Source organism: Limanda limanda, chromosome 1 (genome assembly GCF_963576545.1).
Source record: "Limanda limanda chromosome 1, fLimLim1.1, whole genome shotgun sequence".
NCBI lineage: Eukaryota > Metazoa > Chordata > Actinopteri > Pleuronectiformes > Pleuronectidae > Limanda > Limanda limanda.
This window is the reverse complement of record NC_083636.1, coordinates 37,801,272-37,819,491: the sequence shown is the minus strand read 5'-3', so window position 1 is coordinate 37,819,491 and position 18,220 is coordinate 37,801,272. Positions and strand designations below refer to the sequence as shown.

The 18,220-nt window shown below is 41.0% G+C and overlaps 1 non-coding gene across 1 annotated transcript; it reads left to right on the top strand.

Moving 5' to 3' along the window:
* The first annotated feature begins 1,202 nt into the window (after window positions 1–1,202).
* trnai-aau (transfer RNA isoleucine (anticodon AAU)) lies at window positions 1,203–1,276 on the top strand. Its single transcript has one exon. It is a non-coding gene; the product is annotated as a tRNA-Ile (tRNA).
* The last annotated feature ends 16,944 nt before the right edge of the window (window positions 1,277–18,220 follow it).

The window sequence follows — 18,220 nt, the reverse complement described above, 5'->3', positions numbered from 1 at the left end:
GATACACACATGTAGTTTGAGGGAGATGGACACATGAACACGGAAGTTACAGCGACTTCGCGTGTCATGGCGAGCTGATGAACTTTGATGCTACGCCATTAATATGGTGTTTAACGAAAAGTCACAGTAATCTTAAATCTTCATTATCAATGTCTTGAGACCCATTTGATACAGTTTGACATGGTTTGTCAAAGTGGATGAGGAGGAATACATCCAAGTGTAAGACGTTCCAAAAACAAGACAGTTCCTGTTGCCGCCAGGGGGCGCTGTGATTTTCAGTCACGATTTCTGTGTCAATGTCATTAGGTCGCGACTCTGACGAAAAAATGATATTTTGATAACTTTAGATCTCCATCTTGTTGTGATGACACTCTTATACATTTTAAGTTGATCTGATGAAAGCCCTACGACAAGTACATCAAAGAAAAAGAGTGGAATATGGCCAAAATGGCGGCTAAATCCAAAATGGCGGGCTTCCTGTTGCGTTTTTCATAATGCACTGATAGACTGTTTTGTGCGTCTGGTCATGATACACAAACGTCTTTTTTTTCGTGAGGATCGGTGAATGCTAAATGAGGGGCTTATCCGTAGGTGGCGCTGTTGAGCTATTTTGCCACGCCCATTTCCAAATACGTAAATTTTCACACATTTCTAATTTACTGCAATGTTTATAACATTTTTGAGCATGGGAAAGCCCTCAAAAAGCCCATTCACTACGCTCAGAATAATCCTTACAATTTCAATAGGGCCTCCCACCGGAGATGCTCGGGCCCTAATAAACAAGTGATTGGGTCAGAACCAAATTACATATCAAAATTTTCAAGCCACGTGTTCATTTAAAGTGAAATGATAAACTAACTTTTCAGTTGTTCATGCATTTCATATCATGCTCTCCATTTGGAAGATAAACAGAAGTCAGACAGCAGAGGGAGCTCTTCCTAGGAGCAAGGTAAAAACGCAAATTTTACTGAATTTATACCTCCAACATTTTGCAAAGTTATCTGCTTCATACAATTCTGCAGTACATATAGTATTCTGGTGGTTAAAGTTCAAATTTAGAGGAAGGATACTACAGAAACCAATGTTATGGAAGGAGTGCAGCAGTCCCACTACCCCCCCAAACCGGAGTCGAGCCCAAACTTTTTCAGCCAGCTCCACTTCACCAAACTCCGATATAACAATACCTAGCAGAACGTGCACAGGGCCGGTTAGCTCAGTTGGTCAGAGCGTGGTGCTAATAACGCCAAGGTCATGGGTTCAAGCCCCATACTGGCCATCTCTTAACTCTCATTTTCATTTTGAAGTTTTCTACTTTATTTATCTATGACATGATCTATTGGTAATCAGAAGTTTGAGGTAAAAGCAATGAGTTAACTCAACTGGAAATAATGCATAGGAGGCAGCGCAGCAATCCCAATATGGGTGGAGGTGTGTCAGCCTCATCATGGGATTGAAACCAGTTGGGATAGGTGTTGCATTAGCACCTTCCACCACTGAGTTCACCAAAGCTCGCCTCAATGCATGAACAGGCGATGAAGGCTTGGACCATCTTTACACCATCGAATCCCCAGAGGCGTGTAGCTGTGACAAATTGCAAAACAAAAAAAGACACTGAGTACATTAACACCAGCTCGAGTCGGGCAGTGAAAACTAAGCCATCAGTGCGAAAAGTGTTTCTTATCCCAGCCTGCATCGTGACTGAGGGCGATGAGATGAGATGACTCTTTGTCCTCCTGCAATGCATTTAGATGTAGTTTGTAGCAGATAGAGACAGAGACACTAACACCTCTTTGTTCATTCTGTTTTCAGATTGGCAACCATAGCTGAAACGTCATGTGCTTTCTGAGAGAGCTTTTAAAGTTGCATTGCACAGAGCACGTCACACAGGAGATGTTCACTTCAGGCTGCTTCTAACTCTAAACCATCCACTCGATACTTATCTGGTAAAAAAAACGTGCCTATTTGCTTCCTCATTGGTATTAAAGCAAATATTTGCATTCTCTGTGGTTTTAATTAGCACTGTAATAAAGCCACACATTTAAATTATTTAATCTAATGTAGTATATTATAAACTACAAATGAATAACTCATACAGATTCATCTTTTCCTTCATAAATTATTCAGTTTTTTCCCCAGAGGAAAAAAAGCATAAGGAGTCACACATCTTTAAATGTATGCCCTTCTCTCTCTCTCTCTCTCTCTCTCTCTCTCTCTCTCTCTCTCTCTCTCTCTCTCTCTCTCTCTCTCTCTCTCTCCCTCTCTCTCCCTCTAGACTCATTTTACTTATTTACAGAGGTCGACATCTTTCCGCAGGTTTAAAATGCATCCGAAGACATAACAGCTACTTTTGAATACATTTCTTCATAGATACGTTAGGGATTCAGGTGATCACACAAATTAGGGTTGTGTTTGGAATTTAAGGTTTTAGAGAGATTCTAAAGGCTAATTTAAGCTCAGTGGTACGAGACAAGTATAGTTACAGATGTTTGGAAAGCCTGACATCTATACCAACCCTGCTAATGCAGATGAGGAGAAGTCTTTTGAATCTGCTATCTAAACAGTATTCAGATGAACTGTATACGTTCTGTTGCTCTGATTGGTTAGGCTTGCTCCGCGACTGTTTAACACGCCTCCTGGAAACATCAGGAACAACCAACCGAGGGAATTTCATTACAACTGTGTCTAATATCCACTGGGTCACAAGGATCAACTGATTTGAATTTGTTTGGTCAAAGGTAAAGATCACTTCCTCGTGAAAACCTTATCTTAAGAACGTGGGACAATTCATTTAGACTTGAAGATTAATTGACACAATTACAGTGGTTAAAGGTCCTAGTGACCTCATATGATTCTGACACTTTTGTTATCTAGACTGAAACTGTACTGGTTGGCGGAGCAGTACTACCCAGGGCGTTCTTTCAGTTTCTCTACATTCTTACTGAAAATCCTTTGTTTTTGATGCTTTGATGCTCTATAGAGGAAATTTTAAACGTGAACAAAACTTTGGTTTTCAACTTTTCGTACAGGGAAGCCACATGTGGTGGAATTGCCTCCAAGACAAGTACAGGAATGATTTTGAAGAAAAAAAACTATCTTCACACAGAAAAACAACATTGGGAGAGCACAGCTTGAAGAAACTTTATAAAACTGTCAGTTTGTGGGAAAAAAACATCTCACACAAAGCTTCAGTCTCCGTCTCATCTGAAAACCAAGTGATGTGGAGCAGTTTTATGTCTTTTCCAGGTCTGTCTGTTTCATATCTCCACGGCAGCGTTTGGCTTTTGAAATGAAACTTACTGTAGAGGTCAGATGTCAGAAATCTAAAGAGGAAAGGCTGCCTGGAGTCTCCATCCTCCAAATCTCACACCCTACATAACCTTGTATATGCTGCCTTTATTTACTGCATAAGTGGCTGAGTGGATTTGTGGATAGTCAAACTCACCAATATTTCATTTAATATTTTATTCCTCCAACTCTGCAGTCCTGCTTCAGTTAATATACTTTGTACTGATACCAATATATGATTTTTATTCTTCCGTTTTTGAGACGTTTTATAAAAATCCAATCCTCTGTCTTTTGTCACTTGCTTCAAAAAGCCAGTCTTAATAAAGTAGTTTGCATGTTCTACACAAGAGACCTTTATTATGTCGGGGGATGAGGAGGAACAGATGCAATATTCTGTGTTGAAATGTGTTTCCTTCTGAAACCTATTTGTTCTCCCTACATGCCCTGACTCTGAAAGCTTTGTGCAACAATTGAAATTGTTATATTTAAACAAACCGTGTTGCTTGGATACAAAAGACACAACATCTCGTACTGCTTATTATTTTTGGTTCTCAACATCAGTATCACTCTCAGATTGTCCTCAACCAAGAGACACAGACCTGAGCTGGTACACATGGAGGCCATGTTTAAATGATGACAGTTCACCTTCCAGCAATAAATGTTTATTTTACACTGGTATTAATACTTTACAGAAACACAGATAACACACAGAAAAAACAGAAGTCACAGCCGAGCAGTGACACGTCTGCTGTGTAAAAGGTCAAACTGGAGAATGATGGGTCTTTAAGCCCTTAAGTTTACTGGAGTAAAAGACCAATACATTGATTTCTTTAAAATAAACGTTTCTTAAACCAAACCTAACTGACCTCTTTTGGTTGGTGTGTAAATTGACGGGGGCGTGTCCACGTGTCCTTCCTTAATTACAAGAGGCAGGATTGAAGTAACTGTTCATGTAGAGTGTTCCGGAAATCTTAATCATGTAATTATTACCTATTAAAAACCTTTCTACCTGTTAGCAAGTGTTGCTGGATAATTCCCCCTCTGTTGAAGCTGAAGCTGGGTGCTTTGGGTTTCTTCCAAGTGGAGGATATCATCGCTGTCAGATGTTCCAGATATTTTGGGACTTTGAATTACAGCGAGGAGGCTGACGTTCGTATTTTTCCCACCCGGCTGCTCATTACTGCCGTCGGAGCGCTGCATAATGTAAACATGACATAACGAGAGCGATAACGGTTTAAATTCTGAACAGAAACAACGGCACACAATGGAGAGCTGCCAATCAAGCTCATCCACCCACTTCTGAGCTCAGGTCTAACCACCCACACAGGATGAAAACACCTGTGTGGGTGAACCACCGCGGATATGACAGCGCACTTATTACGAACATCACACAAACGTGAAAACACATTTTATGTTCAACAAAGCCAAGATTAACAGCCGCAGAACAACAGAGGAACTCAAATGTTCTAGTTTGTAAGGAACGATTTGTGCTCATGTACAGTCACACTGGGTAGACAGCAGGTCATGTGGGATTCAGGGGCATGGACCGGCTTTCAAAATGGACTGATTGAGCGTTCATGTGGTGTCAAACTAATCTGTAAAATTACTTCCCGAATAGGAAAATTTCATATCAAGTCGGAATAAAAAGTGAGAGTCACTGAAAACTGGCAATTAGCATAATTTTCTAATATGAACTTGACAAGTGTTACACTTTGTCTCTTTCAAACTGTACGTCTGTCCCTCACAATTGCCTAACACCATTGTTTTTTAGCCGACACAGATATTTTTATGTCTAAACGTGAATATACAATAAGGAATCAGAAAGTGATACCAATGCTGAAGTGCCTGAAACGTGTATCTTGTAAGTAAATCTTCTCCAATACAGCACAATGTTCATTCTGCAAATTACAGTCTCTTTGAGAGTAAAGTAGACCGATTGTAGGCGATTCAGCCACGGGTACCATGTGATTGACAGTTAGTGTTGTCCAGTGGGTGTAGGAATCAGGTGTAGGTGGGCGGACAGTATCCTCGGTTACTTCTGGTTCCTAAAAGCCATGATGACGCTCGACAAAACGCAAAAACAACAGTTCACAAATCGAAGGGTGACGTCAAGGTGGATTGTAACTTGGTGAAAGGACATAACATCACATATACCAGCTTCTGCAGTGAGTCATTGGTTCTTTTGTCCCTTTCAGAGATGAAGCATGGGATTAACACACTGGCTGTGCACAGGACTTTCTGCACTGTGACAAATAGTCTGGCTTTTTATTAAAGTTGTATGATAGATGCCGCTGTCATTACTCGGTGGCTTGCATTTCAGCTTTTCTGTTTGTATTTCTTTGAGCTCAATGGCGCTGTACCTTGTTTGAAATGAACGATAGTGACGTGTTTGTATGGAAAACATTTAAAAATCTAGATCTAATAAGCAACTGTAAGTCTGTTGTGCAGCTCCAGAATTGTCTCTTTCAGATATACATCAGCGGCAACAGAAGAAAGTCATAAATCAGCCTTTGACGGGGGCAGCCAGCTTTTTGCCAGAGGGCAAATAAAAATGGTCCAACTGTACCGAGAAGGAACAGTGGATGAGAAAGTGGGGGGGCAGCATGCGAAGCACATGTTTTTACATGTGTCCTCTCACAGCTGCAGACTCCAGCTACTGCTTCAACAACAACAACAGAGATCAAGACATCGACCGCCTCCTGGCATCCTCCTCTAGATTTCTGATAGTGAACCAAACATGGTTGGAAACATTTTCTCTCTCCGGACCATCTATCAGATCTCAGACTTATTAGGTGTCAACTGTGGTGGCGCTTAATCATCACAGCCAGTCTTGTTTTCTTTGTGTCGTTTTGAAAAATGAAAAAGGGAAAAATGCAGACCTGACTTTATACCAGGTGATTAATTCTGCCTTTGCCTTATGCTAGGTATAGGATTGGCTGAGTGATTGATTCCCCGGAGGCGGCAGCTACAGTATTTCCAGCGCCTGCTCATTCTATCAAGAGTTCGTCAACTCTTAATCACATCTGGACCAACACAAATACGCAAATAAATGGTACCTGGACGTCGGCAAAGAAGAAACAGATGTTTTAGTGCTTGGAGGATGTCCAAAATGTCCAGCTGAGTGGTTTGATGAAGCATTTGTGCCTGAACTGTTTAAAACGTATTCAAAATAATACGTCCACAGTTTGAGGAATGGGCCTGTTTTCTTTCCTGGGGGGGTTTAGAGTATCTGCATTAATGCCACTATCAATTCATGGGAGCAAGCTTAGCACTGGAAGTTCTATCGGCTGAGCCTTATCTAAGAGATCCACAGCTGGCTGTTTTACTTTGAACTAAACGTTGACGATCATGTCATATAAGGCAAAAAAGTTTTGGGCCAAAGTAAAAAAAGTTTAATTACATGTTATATAATTAGTTTGTCAAAGATGGTTCCTGTCATTTTATGTAGCTCTTATCACCCTGATGTGTGATCAAGGGGTGGGAGGGGGAAGACGTCATTCTTTCTTTCTTTCTTTCTTTCTTTCTTTCTTTCTTTCTTTCTTTCTTTCTTTCTTTCTTTCTTTCTTTCTTTCTTTCTTTCTTTCTTTCTTTCTTTCTTTCTTTCTTTCTTTCTTTCTTTCTTTCTTTCTTTCTTTCGTTCTTTCTTTCTTTCTTTCTTTCTTTCTTTCTTTCACAAACACTGCTTTGGTAAATCATGACATAGCAGAAAACAACAGATAAAATTGACAGCTTTAATCAATAGTGTTGTTCACTGTCCTCTGGGTTATATACGTCCTCTTCTGCCTTTCTCTGTGGCCCAAAGCATGAACTACTCCTGTGGCCCGTGGGTCCAGACAGGTCCTGGGGACTGTGGCTCCACAAAAACACCATTACATTTTCCCTTACTTCTCCACTCCTCCTCCACTCCTCTCATCCCCGTCTCTCTTCCTCTCACCACTTCCTCCCCCTCCTCTTATCTCCTCCCTCCAAACTTGCTCCAGCCCAGGTGGTGGACTGCAGAATCATATCCTCTTTACCGGCCTGTCTACATGACACCTTTGCAGCATCCTGTCCCAATCCACACAAGTGAGCATTTCTCCCTAACTGCAGGAGGAGGTGAAGGAGGAGCTGGAGGAGAGAGAGATGTGAAACTTAATGCTTTCAATGTATCTTAGATCTGCGCCTGTCAGAGTTGCTCTCAAACAGAAGGGCAGGAGTTATTTGCATGCCACTTTCACAACGCTGGGCGACAAACAACTTATAGAATCTATTTGTAGGACAAAGCATGAAAGAGAAAATAGCCACATTGATGAATACATGGGCTGAACATGAGGATGGGTGACACATCTCCACCTTCCAGGGAGGAAGCCAAAATATCTAGAATAATAACAAATTACACATCACTGAAACCCTCTTTGAGAAACATCTGACATGTACTTTTACTATTTTGTTTTGCCCATGTCCCATCCACTGACATGGAGGAGGCAGGATTTATACTCTATACAGATCGATGAACCAGATAAAAGACCCCCATCTTATTATTGTTGATGTGAGAGAATGAGGGTCGAGCTCTAGATGTTTGTCAGTTCATTAAAGTAAAGATGGTTTCTCCTGAACACAGCAGCCATCTCCTGATCAATACTCTGAACAGGTTCCTCATTGCAGCTCATATATGTATAATCAATTCACCACAGAGCTTAACAGCTGAACTGCACCTCCACTCCTCCACTGTTTTTAGACTCCGGTGCAAAACCATCCTTCTTCACGCCGTGTCGCAGGGAGTTGAACCAAAGTAGTAAATTAATTCTTGAGCTGAACGCTCCCAACAGCAGCTGCAGCTGTGCGGAGGCACCATATGCCGGCTGCTTTGTGCAAACAACGCAATGGAGCGAGGGCATAAGACAATAAATCATTTTTCATGAGGTTAAAGTGATACTGAAGATACGATATCTTTTGAGTGTGGAACACTTTACCTCCTGTCGGCCTAAATGGCGGCTGTAAAGGTGCTTGTTTGTGTTTCCTTCACTGAGCAAAGCTCGGTCACCTTGAGCTGAGTCGGCTGCAGTGAGAGACGAGTTACATGGCGGTAAAACATGTTCACTGAGAAACATCTTCACCAACCATCTGGATTGATGCTCATTATGCTGTGTTTACACAAAACAAAGATTTATCCCTCATGAGTAAATATGATATGTACTTTGTTTCCTCCAGAAAAGAGTAGAGAGAGAACTGCTGGCAGATGAGCACAATTGTTGTACCTCTTGTGAAAATGCCAGGAACTTTTCAGAGCGGCACGGTGGTGTAGTGTTTAGCACCGCGGCCTCCAGGTTCGAATCCTATCTTGGCCGGGGTCGTTGTCGAGAATGCATGTTGTCCTTGGGAACGCCAGTATTTTAATTGACCCTCCTAACAACCCTCGAATGGAAAAGCAGTTTAGAAAATGGATCTATGAAAATCTTTGCAACAATAAACACTTTTTAAAATTGCATTTAACACTTAAACTCTACTTCATTGAGCTCCTTATTTACATCAGAGCCATACTGCATTTTCACACCCTTACTTATTGAGTATGGACTGTGAAACACGATAAGTGTACATTTACGAGTGGTAGTAATATGTCATCTAGTGAATAACGATCCTGAACTTTATCATATCTCACTTTAAAACTTTTACTACAAACTACTTTTTTCTGCTGTCTAATTATTTTTTATGGATTTCAATACTTCACGTCCTTAACTTGTAAATAAAATGTAATTTTGCCATCAACAGTGTCATTGATTGGTCCGATTGAACCAGTGGAAACTCTAAATCATCTGTTTTATAATCTCAACCTTTTACTCTGTCCAATTTGAGTCATTTTTACATGGGGTAAAAGGAAATCACTGACGTACGGTTGTTTAACAAATTATCGTGCCATGAAATCCGGTTCTGTCGTAAGTCATAAATGTTGAAGGGAATAAAACGGAATGATTGAAACACCCTCGATCTCGTCCAGTGTGTAAAAAATCTGCTCCAGTCTCTGTCTGAGTCTGTTAAACTGCTTTTCCATTAGACTCCAGCCAGTTTACGACAAAGGATCTTTTACTGGAAACTGGCCGTGGATCAGTTGCTGTATTTTCTCGCACTAATACAAGAATATACAATCAGAGCAAATCTTCTAAAAAGCAACAATTTGTTTCCATGCTGTCTCTGCTCTATTTATCTGTTGTCTCTCTGAATTGCTTGTTTGACTTTGCTTTATTCTTTTTGTCCCTGTTTGTTCCTCATCGACCCCCCCTCCTTTTTCCTCCAAATTATGTTACTGGAAGACTTTACTCATTCATGCAAATAGAAATCAATAATGTAATGAAGCAAAGCTGTGAGTACACTGCTTCCACCGTGACATTGTTTGAATTTCATAAAATAATAACAATTTCCCGCCTCATTAAAAAGGCTGAGTGTCGTTTGAAAGTGCATCAGTCGGAAACAAACATTTGCTGTGATGAAGTCAATGTGGACCTGCAGCTCAGGGGGAGTGAACGTCTGGCCTTCACACACAGATGCATCTACACATCCTGACGTGGTGGTCGGGATGAAACAAGCTTTACTCAATTTAATCCAGCTAAGAGCTGCCGTCTCACAGCATTCCAATTCTTCACGGAGGAAAAGGTCGATATAGTCAGGAGGAGGTTCTGCTCATTATTGCAATGGTCCACGTTTTTCTCTTGAGCGTGAGGCCGGAATGAGCGAATGACTCAAGATGTCGTGCCTGACTGAGTGGTGCTAGGAAGATGGACTTAGACTTAATGAGAATTTCCCGTCTAAGACCTTCTGCACACGAGGGGGATTCAACCCAACGATGACTGCAAGGATTTCGGCCAAATGATCCTGTTGTGTGAGGAGTTTACAGACATCATTTTAAACAGTTTTCAGACAAGAACTCAGGAAAACCTCCGCACAACGAAGCCCAGACTTTCTCCAGAGTTCTCCTTTCACATATGAAGAACGCTGCAGGAGGTTCTCCAATCAGAGGGCGATGGCGCCTGAAGTCACGTTTGATCACGCAAGTCTGTGTGGTGCAACTATAACGTCTAGTGATGTGCGCATTCTCATGATATAAAAGATCCTGTTCCATCTGTCATTATGTCTGTGGTCTCCCACGTTTTTAAAAACAAGTAAAGATTTGAAAATCCTCTACTTTGCAGCAGGGATTAGTTTCTTCATCAATAAGTTACTCTGTGGAAAAAGCAGCCTCTGGTGGCCAGAACCACAACCACAGTTTGGTGGTGAACTCGCCCTTGATCATAAATCACCCTCTGCTGCATCTGTGGCTCATTTTCACCCGCAGCTCCTTTAATTTCGCTTCATTTGGAGACAACACACAGGGACTCGCTGGCCTGAGCCACAAAGACGCTGATAAGAGCTAAGTGCTGGATATCTCCCCTGATATTTAATCAGTGCATTGATCACTCGCTCATAATGAACACCTGAGATAAACTGCATGAACGCACCAGCACAAAGGAGCTAATCTGCAGCAGCCCTGCAAAACCAAATCCAGGTGGATTAGCAGGGTTTCATTAGGGGAGGCATTGATATTTATAGATTAATTTCACACATTGTTTAACCTGAGTTGGTGAAAAGGCTTCTCTCTTTGTGGAAGAGTCACTGGAGCCCGAAAGGTTCATTAAGCCCTTGACTAATCCCAGTAAATCCACCCCACCACAACTCTCTGATCTAAACTGTGTGAATGATCCCTAAATAAAAGTGACACCTGGAGCAGCAAGATGTTTGTCGACCTGTCACCAGCGTTTGCCAGATGGGAAGTGTTGAGGCACCGCACCAGAGGCTTAGACTGATCACATTTTGAGGGAAATGATCATTTACGTTATCTGAGGAAACAAGAATAGTAAATAAAGAATATATGAAAACGCAGCTGATGTCAAGACGTGCAAGGTGTTTAATCTAGCCACATAAAAAAAAAACATGCTGATGTAAACAAACTGGGTTTAGTCATATGTACGAATTGAGATTTGCTCGATTTGATTCTGTTGTTGAGATCTAAATCATGTTACACCAACGTGATGTGATGAGAATTCCTTTTTTTTTAGTTTTATTTTGTCATCCTGGCCTCTTATATAAACCTCAAACTCGTATTTAAAGATAGATATGTGTGTTATTGTGGGTATTTTGGTGCAGTAAATACACTTTTGTGCAAACATGATGCATGCATTCTGTATACTTTTGGCATCCTTTACTCCTCTTGTCCCTAGTGAATTCCGACATGCTCTATCCTGCGTGACAAGCAAATTCCAGAACATAATGCGCAGGGTTTGCATTTTTTACTTCCCAGTAATGCTGCCATGTGTGGCAGGATGCAGGAGGTTAGAGATTTGACTGCTGAGACTTGGAGGATTTATATTTATCCCCTCGGAGGCAAATCTATCTAATGTGAAAGTTTAATCCTCTTAGAGACGCATTAACTGTGATCAAAGAAAGGACTTGAGCATTCAAACTTTTCCCCATGTCTGGTACCTCAACTCTCACCAGAAAGCATAAACCCAGCAGCTGATGGTTTCATCCCTCCTGGAACTCGCCTCTGGACTTGTACTGTTCTAAACTGGCCTGTTTGCAATGGGCTGTTTGTTTAGCCTGTGGTGATGCTGGTTTGCAGCTTCTTTAATGAAACTGTTAAAGTGACTTGCAGTAATTGAGCTGCAGCGAGTAAAGACTCCATAAAATGTACTTAATTAATTTATTATCTGCACACAAAGTTGCTAATTGTTCCTTCTGTGCTAAAATCTTATTAAGGCCTTTTTTTCACTTTTAGCAAGATGCATCGATGGAGTCATAACACAGGACATTGGGTTCAGACCTGTTAGCGGAGTCCTCTATGAAGACAATTATGGGGGTAATTTGAAAGGCTTTGATTGTGGCACTCTGTCACTGCTGAGGACAAAACCTGCAGCGTACAACTGGACTGGACATTCAATATCTTAACTGGGACGATGGAGAATGAGACATTAACGATTCACGATTTAAGGTTCGATATTCTTTTTATAAATGACCTATTTTTCACAATAGAAACCTGTGTACTGGCAATTGATGAGTCTTAAAGTGACAGTATGTGTATTTACCAACCTGTGTAACAGCTTTCTGAATGTGTGTCTAAAAAAGTGATTTTTCTCTTCTGTCATTGTAAACACTTCACAGACCTATGATGGGTATGGTAAGTAATTGCATTCATCACTTTCATGGCCTGCACCACCGCATCTCTACGAGTTACAGCTGAAAGTAGAACAATCACAAGCTTTCGAAGGTCCAGTGTGTGAGATTTAGGTGAAAGGGATCTATTGGCATAAACTGAATATAAACTAATCCTACATAGTACAAATTGTTGATTTCTCTATCCGAGAATGTGACCATTATTTTTTAAATTATATTATATTGGGGGGCTGTAGCTCAGAAAGGAAAAATATTTTTAATGATAACTGAAGGCTCCCACAGGTTCTCTTTCATGTTTGGAAGAGGAGGGTGAGGTGAGGGATGTTCAGCTGCAACGTGCAACTTCACCACAGGGGAAATATCTTTCTTTGGGCCGTAGCCCTTTTAAAATAACGATCCCTCTAACAGAACATATATCATCACAAATATGTACAAACAACAGAGGACAACATTCTGCACCATGAAAAACGTACATAAGTTCACTCCTCTTCATTGCACGTCAACAAGCTGGGTGACTCAACCACACTACAGCATTTCACAGACGCACACAGAAGAGGATTGGACCTCATTTGCAAACGGCCTGTTACGCACATGCCAGCATGTATAATTAATAAATGGACTTCTTTGTTGGTTATTCTCAGACTCAGAGGACGGCTGCTGAATGCCATTCTGTTGCCAGGGACTTTCATCCAAATTGCGTCGGTGTGTTTGACTGAAAGCACATTTGCATTCAGACACTTATATGCGTGTCTTGGGGAAAACGTTTGGGAATAGCAAGGGCCAAATTCCAGTCATCTTGACGGCTGGTGTTGGTTCCTGTGTGTCCCTGTGCACCCCCCGGGGAAAGCATCAAATACTCGTGTCTCTGCTCTTCTCTAACTTGAAGACGGCTCCTCACCGGGGACGCCTGAACCTCCACATGCCGCAGCATCTTCTCCACTCAGACATAATGACGGCTTCATGGCTTGAAATTGGCTTCCTCCCCTTGTGAAAGAAAGAGAGACAGAAGTTAATGGAAAGACTTAATTGCTGAGACATGTTTTGAGAATCCAGGCGAGGAAGAAGCACCAGTCACTCAGGATCTCTGTGCCAGACGGGCCATTTAGCGTTAAAGCAGCTGATTTTCTTCCACACTGATTCAATCCTGCTTTCATTTAATTCTGCAATTACAGAACACTCTTCATCAGAGCCGCTGTAATAAGTCACATTCCATCTTGACATTTGAGACTGATATTCTTCTGTTTTGCTTCTGTACCTGTTTTTAATTTACAGTGAATTCCGGGAGCAACGAAGCCACAGAGACCTTAATTTAATCTCACTTATGAGGGCAGTGGATTGCCAACAAAATGCCAAGGGTCCAGCAGGGAGATGGAGTTCATGAATTTTTCATGCGTTTCCCTAATGACAGGACGAGCGCTCAGAGAGAAGTGGTGAACGTCACTGCTGAAGAAAACGTTGAGATTAATTCTTTAGCGTTGCAGACTTTTACCGCTTTGAAGCCGTGCGACTATAAAATCAAAAGCAATTCCAAACTTCAGAAGTGAACTGTGAAGCAGTGTCACAGGCAGAAAGGAAGTGACATGTCGTTCTGCTGCCGTCCCTCGACATCTTCTCCTCCTGAACGAATCTCTCTGTGGTAATAAAGTCTAATATAATTACTCTAAATTACTCTATTACACCTATGTCCATTCGGCTGTACTGTATTTGTCCTTTAGTTGTTATATCTGACCTTTAACTTATACAAAAAAAAAAAAACACTAACAATTTTTGAAACTAACAATTTAGTAGCACTTAAATGGCACTTACTTATAGCATTTTGTAGTTTTGCTTTATTTTTGAGGAACTTGTACTTTCTTGATTCTTGTTGTTCTTGGTCTGTATCCTCGGGGTTGAATGCACTTATTGCAAGTCGCTTTGGATAAAAGCGTCAGCTAAATGAAATGTAATGTAATGTAACTTTTCTGTGAAGCCAATTCAGAAGTGCTTGAAATCTGTATTCTCTCAAACCTCATAGGCATATGCAAAAAAAAGTCTGTTTCTATATGACTGCACTAATCACTTGATTTATAGAGTCAGTAAATATTTTTCAAATGAGTTTATGGTCTCATCACTCATAGTTATTTCCTCCACATTTTAAAGTTCTCAAAAAACACAACAACTTTGAGATTCCCACATTCAGAAGACATTTACTTTAGTTTCAAAAGTAGAAATTACATAATGCATCGGCCTCTCTTGTGTTTTACTGTATATAACAGTCATTTGTCAACGTTGACTGAACGTCAAATAAAAAATGAAGGATGCCGATGTTACTTTTTACCGCACAGACACAAGAATGCATCCCTTGAAATTAATTGGATTTGACTGTGATCAAGTTGAGGACTTTGTGGAACCATTCATCATCTGTGACTGATAGAAAGTAGTTTTACTGCAAGCTCACAGAAAAAGGGAAAAGGACTGCAACATGTGTTCGATAACTCTGACAGTGATGAAATGTCTAATTCTGGGTTCTGTGTCGGGTATTTTATGATTCCTATGAAATATTTAATCAAAAGTGTTCTGGTAAAAACCTCCAGGCTACAAAAATGTCAGCCCATGTGGGAGCAACGAGGATATGTCGGCTGCTTGTATTGTAAAACAGAATATCGCAGCATCCTCTTTATTTAGTTCATATCAAGGACTTGATTCCTTTTAAATCCCGATGTTCAGACTCAACAGTAACACTCAGGTGAAGGTGGAATCCTGTGTTCAAGTGTTTTTTAGAAAAGGTCATTATCCATTTCTCTCGCTCAAAGCATTGAAGAGGAATTTACGCTCTTCAAAAGATTGCATCACCTCTCTCTTCCCTCTAGGTGATGAGGATGATTCATCACTGGAAGCAGAGGAGTAATGAATTATTGAGCGTTTTTCTTTTGCGCAGATTTGGGTGAGGTCTTTTTTTCAGACAGCGTCATCGCAATCAAAATAAAAGTGCCGCATTGAAAGAGCTGCAGGAGCAAAATGAAGTAGTTCCTCGTCCACACTGGGAAGTGGCCATAAGTCTGAGCTCACTGTACTCTATGCTGATTGCGTCGCAGGATTTCTTTGGGGGGTTATTTTTCTTTTCCCTGTTCGTGCACAGCAGTTTGTTTACAACACCATCCAGTCCGGCTCGTCGTGAGTTGCATCATGGGTAGATAGCATCCTTGTACTGTCAGCCAAACTTGTTATTCCACATGATAAATGGGTATGTTCTCACCCGCTGCCCCTCTGCGAGCATTTGTTTTTTTGCAAAAAAATACAAACATGAACAATGTGTTGTATGTGACCCACTTCACAAGGCCTGTAATCATCGCTGCCTCAGTGAATTCTGTTCTGTGCACATCAGAGAAGTCTTGATTCAGCTCTGGGTTGTTCGATGATTGTAAAATTTCTGACATTTGTGTCTGTTTGTGTGAGGTCCTTTCTGTTATCTCTGCAACCTAAACAGAAAATGTGTGATTTAGTCTTAAACACAAAGAGTGAATTTACCCCACAGTCCAGGTTAGATGTTCACATACACACAACTGTATCCTGGGGTAAAATGTAGCATGACAAAATTAGGATAATGATACATATTTGATATCGAAATATTTTATTCAACACGTTAATTACTGTTTATCATAATGTGTGTATGTGTGTGTATTCAAATCCAAAGAAAATATATAAATCCCCCAAAAATACTGCATATAAAGATGAAGCCAAAGCCTTTTGTTCGCCCCCTGGTGGCTGACTGCAGTACAGATCATAAATCCTGTCTCCTCTATGTTAGTGTATAGGACCTGGACTAAACTTAATGTCAAAACACATCAAATACGTGACAGGTTTGCAGCTCCACCCCACTGAATGCTACTGCACAGACAAAAGACAAAATGCATAACATTTAAGAGCACGATAAATATTTTTCCATTCTCCTCCCCAACCTTAAATGTCACAGTTTCAATTGATCCCGTGTTCGTCTTTCTCTCCTGCCGGCGACCATCACGACCCGTGTCCCCCCATAGGTCGGTCAACCTCTAAGTGTGTCCGGGGGGGCTCAGTCTGAAACGACGCCGAAAAATAAAGAGGAGGACATCTCTCCCTCTCCGTCTCTTCAGCTCCTCCAGTACCTGAACCCCTGCTCGTCACAAATGAAATGAAGGTTGTTCTGGGGCTTTTCTACAAAATTAACAAGCCAGGGTCGTCACACAGTGAGTCACCTAATCTTTGGCTGCTGTTAAGGCGTGTTTTTTTATCCTATATAATGAGAGAAGCCGATCCAAGATTTTGGTTCAATCAAATGTTTTATTTAAAGATACAATGAAAAGTTATTCATAGCTATGGACAATTATCACAGCCTATGCTAATTAAGTTAGCAGTAGGAAGATGAAAATGGCCCCGAACAGCAGGAGTCGTGTATAGTTATAACAGTAGAATTGATGTGATCGGTTATGAATATTTGGAGGGGAGTCACCGCAAATCACTTTGGATCTCCCTTATTGGTCCAGCCGCAGTCCCACGCCTCTTGTTACCGAATCCAGGAAGTGACAGCGAGCAGCTCTCCGTCATGCACCTACGCTACTCTACCGGTTGCTAGGGCAACTCTATCTACCCTGACAGTCTGATATTGTCTCGTAATTCAGCCTTGAGTAGAAAGTGTCTTGCTCTAGCCATCTTGGCTGCACCAACTTATCCATAACAAACTCTCTTCGACTCTCCTATCAGGACAGCTGTTAGACTGACCATCCTCGTGACGTACAAACATTATTAGCAAATTCCAAATATTAAATATGATAAGCGAAAGGTTGAAAATAATGATTTGTATAAGGTAATGTTATTGACCCACTGCTCCTACCTCCCCTTCCGCCTTTATGAAAAGAGTCTGTGCCATTATGGTTTGAGAACCTATTATTGTGTGTGTCTGCTCCATCAAAACAATCTTGACTGTGAATGTGTAAACATTCGCATCCTCGAAACTAAACAATGTCATACTGACTTTGCCCCAGAAAGGACAGCTCCTTGAATTCTGTCTGATGTTGAATACAGCTAATGAAAATATGCTTTAATATCCAAGAAGTTAATTATGAGGACAACTAAAAGATACATTATTGGCACTAAACAGCAACGGTTATTAAATTAATTTGTATGTGCATTATATCTAGCTAAAACTACCTCTAGCTTTATTATTAAGAGTTCTTTCAGACACAACCTATAGTTAAAAGTTTGAAATTCCTAACACTGCTCAGATTCACTTGTCACTCCCGTGGGTGAGGGCTGTAATCACGGTGTGTAATTCCAGTTTGAATGAACTTTCCTTTTTCTTTTTCATGCACACATTTCCCTCTTTATATTTTACATGAATGATCATAATCTCTCGGCAGATACTTCAAGCCCAGTCCTTATGCGTGGGAGAGAAAAAGAAAGAGAGATCTCATAGGAAGAGCTGATGAAATTAGTAATGCAACCGGATTTAGGCCGTTTCCACTGGACCTTTAACTTGCACGGTTATTACTTTTAACAAGCCTGCTCATCTGGTGAGCTCAGGCTGGATATCCTCGCCTCCTCTCCACTTTAGACCAACTCATAGGGGGTTGGACGGCATTGTTATGAAATGGAACCATTTCACATTACTGCGTTTCATTACTGTGTTGACATTCTATTACGACTCCCACCTGCGCTGCTCAGAAAGTCATTTATTTTTGACGGAGCAGGGAGAATGGACGCCCGCAGTCTTAAAATGAGACATAAAATGAGCTCTTTT